The sequence below is a fragment of the Salmo salar genome, unplaced genomic scaffold, assembly GCF_905237065.1.
Source record: "Salmo salar unplaced genomic scaffold, Ssal_v3.1, whole genome shotgun sequence".
In the NCBI taxonomy this organism is placed as follows: domain Eukaryota; kingdom Metazoa; phylum Chordata; class Actinopteri; order Salmoniformes; family Salmonidae; genus Salmo; species Salmo salar.
In genome coordinates, this window is record NW_025550919.1 from 165,001 (window position 1) to 180,779 (window position 15,779).

Genomic DNA, 15,779 nt, shown 5'->3' on the forward strand with positions numbered 1-15,779 from the left:
GTAGTTGGAAATGACAACTTGTTCTCAACTGGCCTACCTGGTTAAATAATGGTCAAATTAAAATAAGTCTCTCCAGTGGCTCCCAAACTATGGGCAGGGACCCACTTTTGGACAGAACCCACCCCACCCACCCACCTAAGCCCCTTTTTCATCCAGGAAAAACCATGCATTGTCACAAATAATTTCAGAATTCTACAGTACATTTCTTGACATTGAGTCACAAGTACATTCAGTTAAATGCTTTGTCTCTGCTTTGAAGAAGAGGGTGTTATTCATCTCTATTTTTATATTTAGTCTCATTTTTTATTTGTTTTATTTGTTCACCGCTCAACCCTTATGGTGGGTCGCGACTCAAAAGACTCCTCAATTGGTGGATCACTTTAACCCCCTAAAAAAGTTTTTGGAGGTGGTGGGGGGGGAAACCCTGGTTTAGACTACAGTATAACTTATTATCTGGGGCTCCTCTAACTGTTATTGATCTGATGATGTCCTTTTTATGTTCTGTGTTATTATGGCAGTCATCTCTCATGTTCCCTCTCAAAATGGGGGGGGGTCTCTTTATGTTCTGTGATATTATGGCAGTCATCTCTCATGTTCCCTCTCAAAAGGGGGAGGGGAAGCGGTTCTGCTTGTTCTCTTTGTGTTCTGCGCGTCACTGCAGTAACAGAACCCTTTCTCCATCCCCTTTTCATTTAAAGGGTTTGAATTTGGATGATGACATCTGTTACTTTCCTGAAACAAATCACTGGAACAGATGGTGTCTCTATACTATATGGGGAATAGTAATACTCCTCGTCGTGTTCATCCCAGATGGTCTCTCTATACTATATGGAGAACAGTAATACTGACAAGGGTTATTAGCTTCTGTCTAGATGGAGAGAGGGGGAGAGAGGGAGAGGGGGAGAGGGAGAGAGAGAGAATCAAAAATGTGATTCCTTATTTAAATCTAAGTAGATGAGGTGAAGACTGGGAGATGAGCGACAGCCGTATAATTTAATATAGGGTGTCCAATCAAAAACACATCTTTTGACCAAATGTGTAAAATGTTAATTGTGTAGATAATCCTCTAAGAAAACACGATGGTCCAAATTAGGATGGCCAAAATGTGTGCGATTAAATCAATGCAGGACAGAGGAACAAAAGTGGTTAAAAATCTAGAGAATAGCATTGTGTCTCTGAGGCTGTATGATAATTATCTACCTGACCCTGGTTTTTACCATTTATTTTGTATTTGTCATCTTGTCTAATCCGGAGAACATAAAACAATATCAAGTTAAAAGATGGGTATCGATGTTTGAGATTATTACATGTATTATTTGTTTTATATTTTAGTTTTAACACTTTTCATATTAATGACAAGTTATTGTTATTTTTCTAAGACTTCTCTCACAACAACAAAAAACACAACAAGTTTTAACTTCTCTAACTTGTCAACATAGCAACTGAGCAAACACCAAACTTTTATTTTTATTTTCAAAGCCTTTTTACATTTTAAAATTATCGTTTTGCGACCCGTGGAAACTACTTTGGAGACGACAACGACAACAAAAAAATTGTAAAATCCTCAAAAGGTTTTTTGGCGGGAAAAGCCTCTCGGTCGACGGAGTTCAGTGCTTTATTATCGAATGTATCAGGTTTCAAAATCAGACTCTTTCTTTTTTGTTTGTTTTGTATATAAAGTTAATGATACGTTAGACAGAGAGACCCCCTTACTGAATGATTCACAACGTGAAGAATCATACGTGTGTCTCGGTAAAAATGTATTTTCTAACATAAGGAAGAGCAATGTTTTCTCCTACTCTGGGCAGAGTGTTTGGGACACCCTACTTAGTATTGAATGTAATACAGAAAACCACATTGACTAATGTATTCATGTCAACTAACATCCTGTACGTTCAGACACGTTGGGTTCATCCTAAGTGTCTCTGTGGTCTTCTGAGCTCCACCTAAAAAAGCTACTTTGATCAATTTGTATGTGTCCCAAATGCCACCCTATTCCCTATATAGTGCACTACTTTAGACCAGGGCCCTATAGAACCCTATTCCCTATATAGTGCACTACTTTAGACCAGGGCCCTATAAAACCCTATTCTCTATATAGTGCACTACTTTAGACCAGGGCCCTATAGAACCCTATTCCCTATATAGTGCATTACTTTAGACCAGGGCCCTATAGAACCCTATTCCAGGGCCTATAGAACCCTATTCCCTATATAGTGCATTACTTTAGACCAGGGCCCTATAGAACCCTATTCCCGATTTAGTGCACTACTTTAGACCAGGGCCCTATAGAACCCTATTCCATATATAGTGCACTACTTTAGACCAGGGCCTGTAGTAGTGCACTACTTTAGACCAGGACCTGTAGTAGTGCACTACTTTAGACCAGGGCCTGTAGTAGTGCACTATATAGGGAAATTGGCTGGATACTAGCTGATACTATAATGCTAAATCTTCCTTTTATTTATTTAATGAAACTTGGACAAGAGGGAATCCAACTTTTTCTCAGATCTGCCATTTTATTCTGTGTAACTGAAATGCCTTAATGTAAATACCTGCTCTGTAAATAATGTTTGATTTTTAAGATTTTTTGCTATTTTTATTTTATTTTATTTTTTAAACAAAAGGGCAGAACTTACAAAATGCCCCGCATCAATACTGTGTGATTTTGTTATTTTAAATATTTTGATGATGGTATTGTTTTTATATTTGTAATTTGAACCTAATTTGTAGTTTCCTTTTTGGTAGAAATTAAACAAATAAATCCTAATGAAATAAATCTTGTCACTTTTTTTAAAAAACATTTGTTGTCATGATTCAAATGTCTCTTTACGGAGTCAAAAACTTCACTGCGAGGCTCCGACGTAGCAGACAAAAGTAAGACTCTTATCCAACGGTTTCCACCAATAAGTTTCTCTTGTCATCTTTCCCTGTCCAAAAGGTTTCCTTAAACCTCTCGTCCCACCATATGTTTGCGTAGCAGGATGTGCCTCAGCTAAGCCCGTCTGTTACCAGTTGAGTTTGGAGTGAACCCGTCGTGGTGGTTTGACAGGTGTCTCACTAGGATCTTGGCTCAACTTGTTATTGTCATTACCTCAGATCACAAAGAGATCTTAACGATAAGAGGAGAGATTCGGTATCCTTTGAAAATAGATAGAAAAAATGGTTGTTTACTTTAAAAAAAAAGATTTTTAAGATAGTCGTTGGCTCGTTATATCATATAAATATTTTTTTTATGTGACGCAAAGAGGAAGAGACGTTCCTCAGGTAAGATATGATGACTGACTGATGTGTTCTGGAATGTTTATTATGATTCTATAAATCATTCTAGAAGCTTTTATCCATCTGATTCCGGAGACAGAAGACTGGCTTGATTCCAGAGGATCATTCCAGAAGCTTTACTGTGAAACATTTACCTGCTGGCCACCATTCCAGTCTGTCAACCCAGTTGTCTAACCCCTCCTAACTAGTTTAGTGAACTCCCTTCACTATATGGCTATGATCTGTCTCGGATTGGAGACGACAGCGGATCTGTCTCTGGATTGGAGACGACAGCGGATCTGTCTCGGATTGGAGACGACAGCGGATCTGTCTCGGATTGGAGACGACAGCGGATCTGTCTCGGATTGGAGACGACAGCGGATCTGTCTCGGATTGGAGACGACAGCGGATCTGTCTCGGATTGGAGACGACAGCGGATCTGTCTCGGATTGGAGACGACAGCGGATCTGTCTCGGATTGGAGACGACAGCGGATCTGTCTCGGATTGGAGACGACAGTGGATCTGTCTCGGATTAGTGGGTAGTAACACTGGGTAGTGTCCTGGTCAGAGGTAGTGTCCCCGTTGGGCTCTGGTCAGAGGTAGTGTCCCGTTGGGCTCTGGTCAGAGGTAGTGTCCCGTTGGGCTCTGGTCAGAGGTAGTGTCCCCTTTGGGCTCTGGTCAGAGGTAGTGTCCTGGCCAGAGGTAGTGTCCCGTTGGGCTCTGGTCAGAGGTAGTGTCCCCGTTGGGCTCTGGTCAGAGGTAGTGTCCCCTTTGGGCTCTGGTCAGAGGTAGTGTCCCGTTGGGCTCTGGTCAGAGGTAGTGTCCCGTTGGGCTCTGGTCAGAGGTAGTGTCCCAGTCAGAGGTAGTGTCCCGTTGGGCTCTGGTCAGAGGTAGTGTCCCGTTGGGCTCTGGTCAGAGGTAGTGTCCCGTTGGGCTCTGGTCAGAGGTAGTGTCCCGTTGGGCTCTGGTCAGAGGTAGTGTCCTGGCCAGAGGTAGTGTCCCGTTGGGCTCTGGTCAGAAGTAGTGTCCCGTTGGGCTCTGGTCAGAGGTAGTGTCCCGTTGGGCTCTGGTCAGAGGTAGTGTCCTGGCCAGAGGTAGTGTCCCGTTGGGCTCTGGTCAGAGGTAGTGGCCCGTTGGGCTCTGGTCAGAGGTAGTGTCCCGGTCAGAGGTAGTGTCCCGTTGGGCTCTGGTCAGAGGTAGTGTCCCGTTGGGCTCTGGTCAGAAATAGTGTCCCCGTTGGGCTCTGGTCAGAGGTAGTGTCCCCATTGGGCTCTGGTCAGAGGTAGTGTCCCCTTTGGGCTCTGGTCAGAGGTAGTGTCCCCTTTGGGCTCTGGTCAGAGGTAGTGTCCCCTTTGGGCTCTGGTCAGAGGTAGTGTCCCGTTGGGCTCTGGTCAGAGGTAGTGTCCCGTTGGGCTCTGGTCAGAGGTAGTGTCCCGGTCAGAGGTAGTGTCCCGTTGGGCTCTGGTCAGAGGTAGTGTCCCCATTGGGCTCTGGTCAGAGGTAGTGTCCCCGTTGGGCTCTGGTCAGAGGTAGTGTCCCGTTGGGCTCTGGTCAGAGGTAGTGTCCCTGTTGGGCTCTGGTCAGAGGTAGTGTCCTGGTCAGAGGTAGTGTCCCCGTTGGACTCTGGTCAGAGGTAGTGTCCCCGTTGGGCTCTGGTCAGAGGTAGTGTCCCCTTTGGGCTCTGGTCAGAGGTAGTGTCCCGTTGGGCTCTGGTCAGAGGTAGTGTCCCCTTTGGGCTCTGGTCAGAGGTAGTGTCCTGGCCAGAGGTAGTGTCCCGTTGGGCTCTGGTCAGAGGTAGTGTCCCCGTTGGGCTCTGGTCAGAGGTAGTGTCCCCTTTGGGCTCTGGTCAGAGGTAGTGTCCCCGTTTGGCTCTGGTCAGAGGTAGTGTCCCGTTGGGCTCTGGTCAGAGGTAGTGTCCCGTTGGGCTCTGGTCAGAGGTAGTGTCCCGGTCAGAGGTAGTGTCCCGTTGGGCTCTGGTCAGAGGTAGTGTCCCCGTTGGGCTCTGGTCAGAGGTAGTGTCCCCGTTGGGCTCTGGTCAGAGGTAGTGTCCCCGTTGGGCTCTGGTCAGAGGTAGTGTCCCCTTTGGGCTCTGGTCAGAGGTAGTGTCCTGGCCAGAGGTAGTGTCCCGTTGGGCTCTGGTCAGAGGTAGTGTCCCGTTGGGCTCTGGTCAGAGGTAGTGTCCCGGTCAGAGGTAGTGTCCCGTTGGGCTCTGGTCAGAGGTAGTGTCCCGTTGGGCTCTGGTCAGAAGTAGTGTCCCCGTTGGGCTCTGGTCAGAGGTAGTGTCCCCGTTGGGCTCTGGTCAGAGGTAGTGTCCCCGTTGGGCTCTGGTCAGAGGTAGTGTCCCCTTTGGGCTCTGGTCAGAGGTAGTGTCCCCTTTGGGCTCTGGTCAGAGGTAGTGTCCCCTTTGGGCTCTGGTCAGAGGTAGTGTCCCGTTGGGCTCTGGTCAGAGGTAGTGTCCCGTTGGGCTCTGGTCAGAGGTAGTGTCCCGGTCAGAGGTAGTGTCCCATTGGGCTCTGGTCAGAGGTAGTGTCCCCATTGGGCTCTGGTCAGAGGTAGTGTCCCCGTTGGGCTCTGGTCAGAGGTAGTGTCCCGTTGGGCTCTGGTCAGAGGTAGTGTCCCCGTTGGGCTCTGGTCAGAGGTAGTGTCCTGGTCAGAGGTAGTGTCCCCGTTGGACTCTGGTCAGAGGTAGTGTCCCCGTTGGGCTCTGGTCAGAGGTAGTGTCCCCTTTGGGCTCTGGTCAGAGGTAGTGTCCCGTTGGGCTCTGGTCAGAGGTAGTGTCCCGTTGGGCTCTGGTCAGAGGTAGTGTCCCCTTTGGGCTCTGGTCAGAGGTAGTGTCCTGGCCAGAGGTAGTGTCCCGTTGGGCTCTGGTCAGAGGTAGTGTCCCGTTGGGCTCTGGTCAGAAGTAGTGTCCCCGTTGGGCTCTGGTCAGAGGTAGTGTCCCCATTGGGCTCTGGTCAGAGGTAGTGTCCCCCTTTGGGCTCTGGTCAGAGGTAGTGTCCCCTTTGGGCTCTGGTCAGAGGTAGTGTCCCCTTTGGGCTCTGGTCAGAGGTAGTGTCCCGTTGGGCTCTGGTCAGAGGTAGTGTCCCGTTGGGCTCTGGTCAGAGGTAGTGTCCCGGTCAGAGGTAGTGTCCCGTTGGGCTCTGGTCAGAGGTAGTGTCCCCATTGGGCTCTGGTCAGAGGTAGTGTCCCCGTTGGGCTCTGGTCAGAGGTAGTGTCCCGTTGGGCTCTGGTCAGAGGTAGTGTCCCTGTTGGGCTCTGGTCAGAGGTAGTGTCCTGGTCAGAGGTAGTGTCCCCGTTGGACTCTGGTCAGAGGTAGTGTCCCCGTTGGGCTCTGGTCAGAGGTAGTGTCCCCTTTGGGCTCTGGTCAGAGGTAGTGTCCCGTTGGGCTCTGGTCAGAGGTAGTGTCCCCTTTGGGCTCTGGTCAGAGGTAGTGTCCTGGCCAGAGGTAGTGTCCCGTTGGGCTCTGGTCAGAGGTAGTGTCCCCGTTGGGCTCTGGTCAGAGGTAGTGTCCCCTTTGGGCTCTGGTCAGAGGTAGTGTCCCCGTTTGGCTCTGGTCAGAGGTAGTGTCCCGTTGGGCTCTGGTCAGAGGTAGTGTCCCGTTGGGCTCTGGTCAGAGGTAGTGTCCCGGTCAGAGGTAGTGTCCCGTTGGGCTCTGGTCAGAGGTAGTGTCCCGTTGGGCTCTGGTCAGAGGTAGTGTCCCCGTTGGGCTCTGGTCAGAGGTAGTGTCCCCGTTGGGCTCTGGTCAGAGGTAGTGTCCCCTTTGGGCTCTGGTCAGAGGTAGTGTCCTGGCCAGAGGTAGTGTCCCGTTGGGCTCTGGTCAGAGGTAGTGTCCCGTTGGGCTCTGGTCAGAGGTAGTGTCCCGGTCAGAGGTAGTGTCCCGTTGGGCTCTGGTCAGAGGTAGTGTCCCGTTGGGCTCTGGTCAGAGGTAGTGTCCCCGTTGGGCTCTGGTCAGAGGTAGTGTCCCCGTTGGGCTCTGGTCAGAGGTAGTGTCCCCGTTGGGCTCTGGTCAGAGGTAGTGTCCCCTTTGGGCTCTGGTCAGAGGTAGTGTCCCCTTTGGGCTCTGGTCAGAGGTAGTGTCCCCTTTGGGCTCTGGTCAGAGGTAGTGTCCCGTTGGGCTCTGGTCAGAGGTAGTGTCCCGTTGGGCTCTGGTCAGAGGTAGTGTCCCGGTCAGAGGTAGTGTCCCATTGGGCTCTGGTCAGAGGTAGTGTCCCCATTGGGCTCTGGTCAGAGGTAGTGTCCCCGTTGGGCTCTGGTCAGAGGTAGTGTCCCGTTGGGCTCTGGTCAGAGGTAGTGTCCCAGTTGGGCTCTGGTCAGAGGTAGTGTCCTGGTCAGAGGTAGTGTCCCCGTTGGACTCTGGTCAGAGGTAGTGTCCCCGTTGGGCTCTGGTCAGAGGTAGTGTCCCCTTTGGGCTCTGGTCAGAGGTAGTGTCCCGTTGGGCTCTGGTCAGAGGTAGTGTCCCGTTGGGCTCTGGTCAGAGGTAGTGTCCCCTTTGGGCTCTGGTCAGAGGTAGTGTCCTGGCCAGAGGTAGTGTCCCGTTGGGCTCTGGTCAGAGGTAGTGTCCCCGTTGGGCTCTGGTCAGAGGTAGTGTCCCCTTTGGGCTCTGGTCAGAGGTAGTGTCCCGTTGGGCTCTGGTCAGAGGTAGTGTCCCGTTGGGCTCTGGTCAGAGGTAGTGTCCCGGTCAGAGGTAGTGTCCCGTTGGGCTCTGGTCAGAGGTAGTGTCCCGTTGGGCTCTGGTCAGAGGTAGTGTCCCCGTTGGGCTCTGGTCAGAGGTAGTGTCCCCGTTGGGCTCTGGTCAGAGGTAGTGTCCTGGCCAGAGGTAGTGTCCCGTTGGGCTCTGGTCAGAGGTAGTGTCCCGCTGGGCTCTGGTCAGAGGTAGTGTCCCGGTCAGAGGTAGTGTCCCCGTTGGGCTCTGGTCAGAGGTAGTGTCCCCTTTGGGCTCTGGTCAGAGGTAGTGTCCCCTTTGGGCTCTGGTCAGAGGTAGTGTCCCGCTGGGCTCTGGTCAGAGGTAGTGTCCCGGTCAGAGGTAGTGTCCCCGTTGGGCTCTGGTCAGAGGTAGTGTCCCCTTTGGGCTCTGGTCAGAGGTAGTGTCCCCTTTGGGCTCTGGTCAGAGGTAGTGTCCCGTTGGGCTCTGGTCAGAGGTAGTGTCCCGTTGGGCTCTGGTCAGAGGTAGTGTCCCGGTCAGAGGTAGTGTCCCGTTGGGCTCTGGTCAGAGGTAGTGTCCCCATTGGGCTCTGGTCAGAGGTAGTGTCCCCGTTGGGCTCTGGTCAGAGGTAGTGTCCCGTTGGGCTCTGGTCAGAGGTAGTGTCCTGGTCAGAGGTAGTGTCCCCATTGGACTCTGGTCAGAGGTAATGTCCCCGTTGGGCTCTGGTCAGAGGTAGTGTCCCCTTTGGGCTCTGGTCAGAGGTTTTGTCCCGTTGGGCTCTGGTCAGAGGTTTTGTCCCGTTGGGCTCTGGTCAGAGGTAGTGTCCCGGTCAGAGGTAGTGTCCCGTTGGGCTCTGGTCAGAGGTAGTGTCCCGTTGGGCTCTGGTCAGAGGTAGTGTCCCCGTTGGGCTCTGGTCAGAGGTAGTGTCCCCTTTGGGCTCTGGTCAGAGGTAGTGTCCCCTTTGGGCTCTGGTCAGAGGTAGTGTCCTGGCCAGAGGTAGTGTCCCGTTGGGCTCTGGTCAGAGGTAGTGTCCCCATTGGGCTCTGGTCAGAGGTAGTGTCCCCGTTGGGCTCTGGTCAGAGGTAGTGTCCCCGTTGGGCTCTGGTCAGAGGTAGTGTCCTGGTCAGAGGTAGTGTCCCCGTTGGACTCTGGTCAGAGGTAGTGTCCCCATTGGGCTCTGGTCAGAGGTAGTGTCCCCATTGGGCTCTGGTCAGAGGTAGTGTCCCCGTTGGGCTCTGGTCAGAGGTAGTGTCCCCGTTGGGCTCTGGTCAGAGGTAGTGTCCCCGTTGGGCTCTGGTCAGAGGTAGTGTCCCCGTTGGACTCTGGTCAGAGGTAGTGTCCCCTTGGGCTCTGGTCAGAGGTAGTGTCCTGGCCAGAGGTAGTGTCCCATTGGGCTCTGGTCAGAGGTAGTGTCCCCGTTGGGCTCTGGTCAGAGGTAGTGTCCCCTTTGGGCTCTGGTCAGCGGTAGTGTCCCATTGGGCTCTGGTCAGAGGTAGTGTCCTGGTCAGAGGTAGTGTCCCCTTTGGGCTCTGGTCAGCGGTAGTGTCCCATTGGGCTCTGGTCAGAGGTAGTGTCCCCATTGGGCTCTGGTCAGAGGTAGTGTCCCCGTTGGGCTCTGGTCAGAGGTAGTGTCCCGTTGGGCTCTGGTCAGAGGTAGTGTCCCCGTTGGGCTCTGGTCAGAGGTAGTGTCCATGTCAGAGGTAGTGTCCTGGTCAGAGGTAGTGTCCCGTTGGGCTCTGGTCAGAGGTAGTGTCCCCATTGGGCTCTGGTCAGAGGTAGTGTCCCCGTTGGGCTCTGGTCAGAGGTAGTGTCCCGTTGGGCTCTGGTCAGAGGTAGTGTCCTGGTCAGAGGTAGTGTCCCCATTGGACTCTGGTCAGAGGTAATGTCCCCGTTGGGCTCTGGTCAGAGGTAGTGTCCCCTTTGGGCTCTGGTCAGAGGTTTTGTCCCGTTGGGCTCTGGTCAGAGGTTTTGTCCCGTTGGGCTCTGGTCAGAGGTAGTGTCCCGGTCAGAGGTAGTGTCCCGTTGGGCTCTGGTCAGAGGTAGTGTCCCGTTGGGCTCTGGTCAGAGGTAGTGTCCCCGTTGGGCTCTGGTCAGAGGTAGTGTCCCCTTTGGGCTCTGGTCAGAGGTAGTGTCCCCTTTGTGCTCTGGTCAGAGGTAGTGTCCTGGTCAGAGGTAGTGTCCCCATTGGGCTCTGGTCAGAGGTAGTGTCCCCGTTGGGCTCTGGTCAGAGGTAGTGTCCCCGTTGGGCTCTGGTCAGAGGTAGTGTCCCCGTTGGGCTCTGGTCAGAGGTAGTGTCCCCGTTGGACTCTGGTCAGAGGTAGTGTCCCCTTGGGCTCTGGTCAGAGGTAGTGTCCTGGCCAGAGGTAGTGTCCCATTGGGCTCTGGTCAGAGGTAGTGTCCCCGTTGGGCTCTGGTCAGAGGTAGTGTCCCCTTTGGGCTCTGGTCAGCGGTAGTGTCCCATTGGGCTCTGGTCAGAGGTAGTGTCCTGGTCAGAGGTAGTGTCCCCTTTGGGCTCTGGTCAGCGGTAGTGTCCCATTGGGCTCTGGTCAGAGGTAGTGTCCCCATTGGGCTCTGGTCAGAGGTAGTGTCCCCGTTGGGCTCTGGTCAGAGGTAGTGTCCCGTTGGGCTCTGGTCAGAGGTAGTGTCCCCGTTGGGCTCTGGTCAGAGGTAGTGTCCATGTCAGAGGTAGTGTCCTGGTCAGAGGTAGTGTCCCGTTGGGCTCTGGTCAGAGGTAGTGTCCCCGTTGGACTCTGGTCAGAGGTAGTGTCCCCATTGGGCTCTGGTCAGAGGTAGTGTCCCCGTTGGGCTCTGGTCAGAGGTAGTGTCCTGGTCAGAGGTAGTGTCCTGGTCAGAGGTAGTGTCCCGTTGGGCTCTGGTCAGAAGTAGTGTCCCCTTTGGGCTCTGGTCAGAGGTAGTGTCCTGGCCAGAGGTAGTGTCCCGTTGGGCTCTGGTCAGAGGTAGTGGCCCGTTGGGCTCTGGTCAGAGGTAGTGTCCCGGTCAGAGGTAGTGTCCCGTTGGGCTCTGGTCAGAGGTAGTGTCCCGTTGGGCTCTGGTCAGAGGTAGTGTCCCGTTGGGCTCTGGTCAGAGGTAGTGTCCCGTTGGGCTCTGGTCAGAGGTAGTGTCCCCGTTGGGCTCTGGTCAGAGGTAGTGTCCTGGTCAGAGGTAGTGTCCTGGTCAGAGGTAGTGTCCCGTTGGGCTCTGGTCAGAGGTAGTGTCCCCGTTGGACTCTGGTCAGAGGTAGTGTCCCCATTGGGCTCTGGTCAGAGGTAGTGTCCTGGTCAGAGGTAGTGTCCTGGTCAGAGGTAGTGTCCTGTTGGGCTCTGGTCAGAGGTAGTGTCCCGTTGGGCTCTGGTCAGAGGTAGTGTCCCGTTGGGCTCTGGTCAGAGGTAGTGTCCTGGCCAGAGGTAGTGTCCCGTTGGGCTCTGGTCAGAGGTAGTGGCCCGTTGGGCTCTGGTCAGAGGTAGTGTCCCGTTGGGCTCTGGTCAGAGGTAGTGTCCCGTTGGGCTCTGGTCAGAGGTAGTGTCCCGTTGGGCTCTGGTCAGAGGTAGTGTCCTGGTCAGAGGTAGTGTCCCCGTTGGGCTCTGGTCAGAGGTAGTGTCCCCTTTGGGCTCTGGTCAGAGGTAGTGCCCCGTTGGGTGTAGTGCATCATTAGAGACGTAGACGTGGAGTTACGTCACTCTGACAGCGTACAACCTGCAGGATTCCCGCTGAGACACTGCTGCACATCAACACTGTTCTCTTTTGATGTGAGATCAGGAAACCATGAAAAAGGAAAACATTATTTCATCGTTTAGGGAAAGAAAGGGGATTCCCCCTGACTGACTTTCTCTCTTTCTCTTTCTCTTTCTTTGTCTCTCTCTCTTTCTTTTTCTCTCTCTTTCTCTTTCTTTGTCTCTCTCCCTCTGCCGCTCTCTCTCTCTGCCTCTCGGTCTCTCTCTCTCTCTCTCTCTCTCTCTCTCTCTCTCCCTCTGCCGCTCTCTCTCTGCCTCTCTCTCTCTCTCCCTCTGCCTCTCTCTCCCTCTGCCTCTGTCTCTCGGTCTCTCTCTCTCTGCCTCTCTCTCCCTCTGCCTCTCCCCTCCTCCTTCTCTTATCCTGTGTCTACATGTGTTCTTAGTTTGAGTCTCAGCATTAACCCCTGGATGTAATGTACCTCCGTTGTCTAACGAAAAGGAATGAGAGAGAAACATTGGAAGCTCCCGAGGACCCGATCAGACTCTTCCTCCTCCTTCTCCTCCTCCTCTCTTTCCATCTCTCCATCCATCCACAGAATCCTCTCTTCCCCCTGCAGAGGGGTCCGGTTATTGTTTTTAATGTACAGTCAGGGACCATCCCACCCCCGCAGTTTAAATGTGGCGGTCAGACCGGCTATATTTTTTCTCATAACCTGCTCATGCTGGATCAATAAGACTAAAGCTGCATTCCAAATGGCACCCTCCCTTTTGTTCTCTACAGAGTGGACTACTGTTGACTCTGATTCCTATATATATCGGCCCTGGTCGAAAGAAGTGCGCTCTTTGGGACACAGACTCCTCCTGGCTGTTAGCAGAACAATAGACAGTGTTCCGTACTGAGAGAAATTACCCCAAACAGGGAGGGAGACTTATTATTTCAAAGTGGAGGTTGTTTAGGTCAAGGAGAGGGTTTCGAAAGATGTACTGTTTGTTTTCTATCACGAAGGGCTTTCTGACTTTACCATTGAGGTAGTTACAGTACAGAGTGATGTTCCTTTTCTGCCCTATATAATCAATATTATCCACTGTTGGGCCTCCCTATATAATCAATATTACCCGCTGTTAGGCCTCCCTATATAATCAATGTTATCCACTGTTGGGCCTCCCTATATAATCAATATTATCCGCTGTTGGGCCTTCCTATATAATCAATATTATCCACTGTTGGGCCTCCCTATATAATCAATATTATCCACTCCTATATGTACAGATGCTGTGTTCTACCACTGTTGGACCTTCCTATATAATCAATGCGGTAGCAGAAAGAACAATCTTATGGCTCGGATGGCTGGAGTCTTTGACAACTTTTTGGGCCTTTCCTTGACACCGCCTGGTATAGAGGCCTCGGATGGCAGGGAGCTCGGCCCCCGTGATTTACTGGGCCATACTCACCACCCCCTGTAGCTTCTTGCGGTCGAATGCCTTGCAGTTGCCGTACCAAGCGTTGATACAGCCAGTCAAGATGCTCTCGACGGTGCAGCTGTAGAACTTTGAGGAACTGAGGGCCCCCACACTAAATCTTTTCAGCCTTCTGAGAGGGAAGAGGCGCTGTCGTTCCCTCTTCACAAGGACCATGTTAATTCCTTTAGTGATGTGGACACCGTGGAACTTGAAGCTTTCGACCTGCTCCACTACAGCCCCATGTGGATGGGGGGCGTGCTCGCTCCTCTGTTTCCTGTTGACCACGATCAGCTCCTTTGTCTTGCTGATGTTGATGGAGAGGTTGTTGTCCTTGCACCACACTACCAGGTCTCTGACCTCCTCCCTATAAGTTGCCTCGTCGTCGTCGGTGATCAGTCCTACCACCATTGTGTCATCAGCAATCTTGAAACTCGCCATGTGCGGCCACGCAGTCGTGGGTGAACAGGAAGTACAGTAGGGGGACTAAGCACACACCGCTGAGGGGCCCCAGTGCTGAGGGTCAGCGTGGCAGATGTGCTGTTGCCTACCGTTACCACCTGGGGGGCAGCCCGTTAGGAAGTCCAGGATCCAGTTGCAGAGGGAGGTGTTTAGTCCCAGGGTCCTTGATGAGCTTTGAGGGGACTATGGTGTTGGACGCTGAGCTGCAGTCAATGAATAGCATTCTCACATAGGTATTCCTTTTGTCCAGGTGAGCAGTGTGGAGTGCAATAGACATCGCGTCATCTGTTGGCGCGGTATGCAAATTGGAGTGGGGTCCAGGGTGTCTAGGATGATGGTGTTGATGTGAGACCATGACCTGCCTTTTCATGGCTATAGATGTGAGTGCTACGGGGCGAAAGTCATTTAGGCAGGTTACCTTGGTGTTCTTGGGTACAGGTTGGTATGCTTGAAACAAGTTGGTATTACAGACCATTTCAGGGACACTTTGAAAATGTCAGTGAAGACACTTGACAGCTGGTCAGAGCATGCTCTGAGTACACGTCCTGGTATTCCTGCCTTGCGAATGTTAACCTGTTTAAAGGTCTTACTCACATGGGCTACGGACAGCGTGATCACACAATCATCCGGAACAGCTGGTGCTCTCATGCATGGTTCAGTGTTGCTTGTCTCGAAGTGAGCATAGAATGCATTTAGCTCGTCTGGTAGGCTCGTGTCTGGGCTGCTCGCAACTGGGTTTCCGTTTGTGATACTTTGCAAGCTACATCCGTCGAACCTCAGAGCCGGTGTAGTAAGATTCGATCTTAGTCCTGTATTGACGCTTTGCCTGTTTGATGGCTCGTCGGAGGTCGTAGCAAGATTTCTGCTAAGCGTCCCGGATTAGCGTCCAGCTCCTTGATAGAGGCAGCTCTAGCGATTCGCTCAGGGCTGATGTTTCCTATAATCCATGCCTTCTGGTTGAGATACAGTGCATTCGGAAAGTATTCAGACCCCTTGACTATGTACACATTTTGTTACGTTACAGCCTTATTCTAAAATGGATCTACACACAATACCCCATGATGACATCACAATACCACGTAATGTCATCACAATATCCCATAAGGACATCACAATATCCCATAATGACATCACAATATCCCATAATGACATCACAATACCCCGTAATGACATCACAATATCCCATAATGACATCACAATACCCCATAATGACATCACAATATCCCATAAGGACATCACAATATCCCAAAATGGTGAACATTTTGTAAATGTATTAAAATATAAAAACAAAAATAACTTATTTACATAAATATTTAGACCCTTTACTATGAGACTCAAAATTTAGCTCAGGTGCATCCTGTTTCCATTGATCATCCTTGATTTGAGTCCACCTGTGGTAAATTCAATTGATTGGACATGATTTGGAAAGGCACACACCTGTCTATATAAGGTCCCACAGTCGACAGTTCATGTCAGAGCAAAAACCAAGCCATGAGGTTGAAGGAATTGTCCTTAGAGCTCCGAGACAGGATTGTGTCGAGGCACAGATCTGGGGAAGGGTATCAAAACATTTCTTCAGCGTTGAAGGTCCCCAAGAACACGGTGCCCTCCATCGTTTGGAACCATCAAGACTCTTCCTAGAGCTGGCCGCCCGGCCAAACTGAGCAATCAGGGGAGAGGGGCCTTGGTCAGGGAGGTGACCAAGAACTCTACGGTCAGTCTGACAGCGCTCCGGAGTTCCCCTGTGGCGTTTGGAGAACCTTCCAGAAGGACAACCATCTCTGCAGCACTCCACCAATCAGTGGCATCCACTTCATCAGACCACTTCTGTATTTAGTGCATCACTGGTACTTCCTGTTTTGAGTTTTTGTTTGTAAAGCAGGAAGTTATGTCTGAGAGGGCCTTTCTATGCGTTTCTGTGTGGAATAAAAGTGACTTTGAGTTTTTTCACCTCTAGTTGCACAGGTGACATGCTGGGTAAAAATGAGCTTAAAAGGATTTAAAGTTTCCCTGCATTAAAAATCACCGACCGCGAGAAACGACGCCTCTGGAGGGGCATTCTCTTGTTTGTTTATGACCTTATAACAGCTCGTTGAGTGGTCTTTATAACAGCTCGTTGAGTGGTCTTTATAACAGCTCGTTGAGTGCGGTCTTTATAACAGCTCGTTGAGTGCGGTCTTTATAACAGCTCGTTGAGTGCGGTCTTTATAACAGCTCGTTGAGTGCGGTCTTTATAACAGCTCGTTGAGTGCGGTCTTTATTACAGCTCGTTGAGTGTGGTCTT

General features: G+C 51.6%; 1 protein-coding gene across 1 annotated transcript in view; it reads left to right on the forward strand.

Annotated features, from left to right (window-relative positions):
* Nucleotides 1–2,125, forward strand: part of LOC106592652 (Krueppel-like factor 5) — a 137,408-nt gene extending 135,283 nt beyond the window's left edge. The window contains exon 4 of the mRNA XM_045714013.1: nucleotides 1–2,125. This exon is cut by the window's left edge and continues 306 nt beyond it. The gene's annotated coding sequence lies outside the window, so the exon portion shown is untranslated.
* The last annotated feature ends 13,654 nt before the right edge of the window (nucleotides 2,126–15,779 follow it).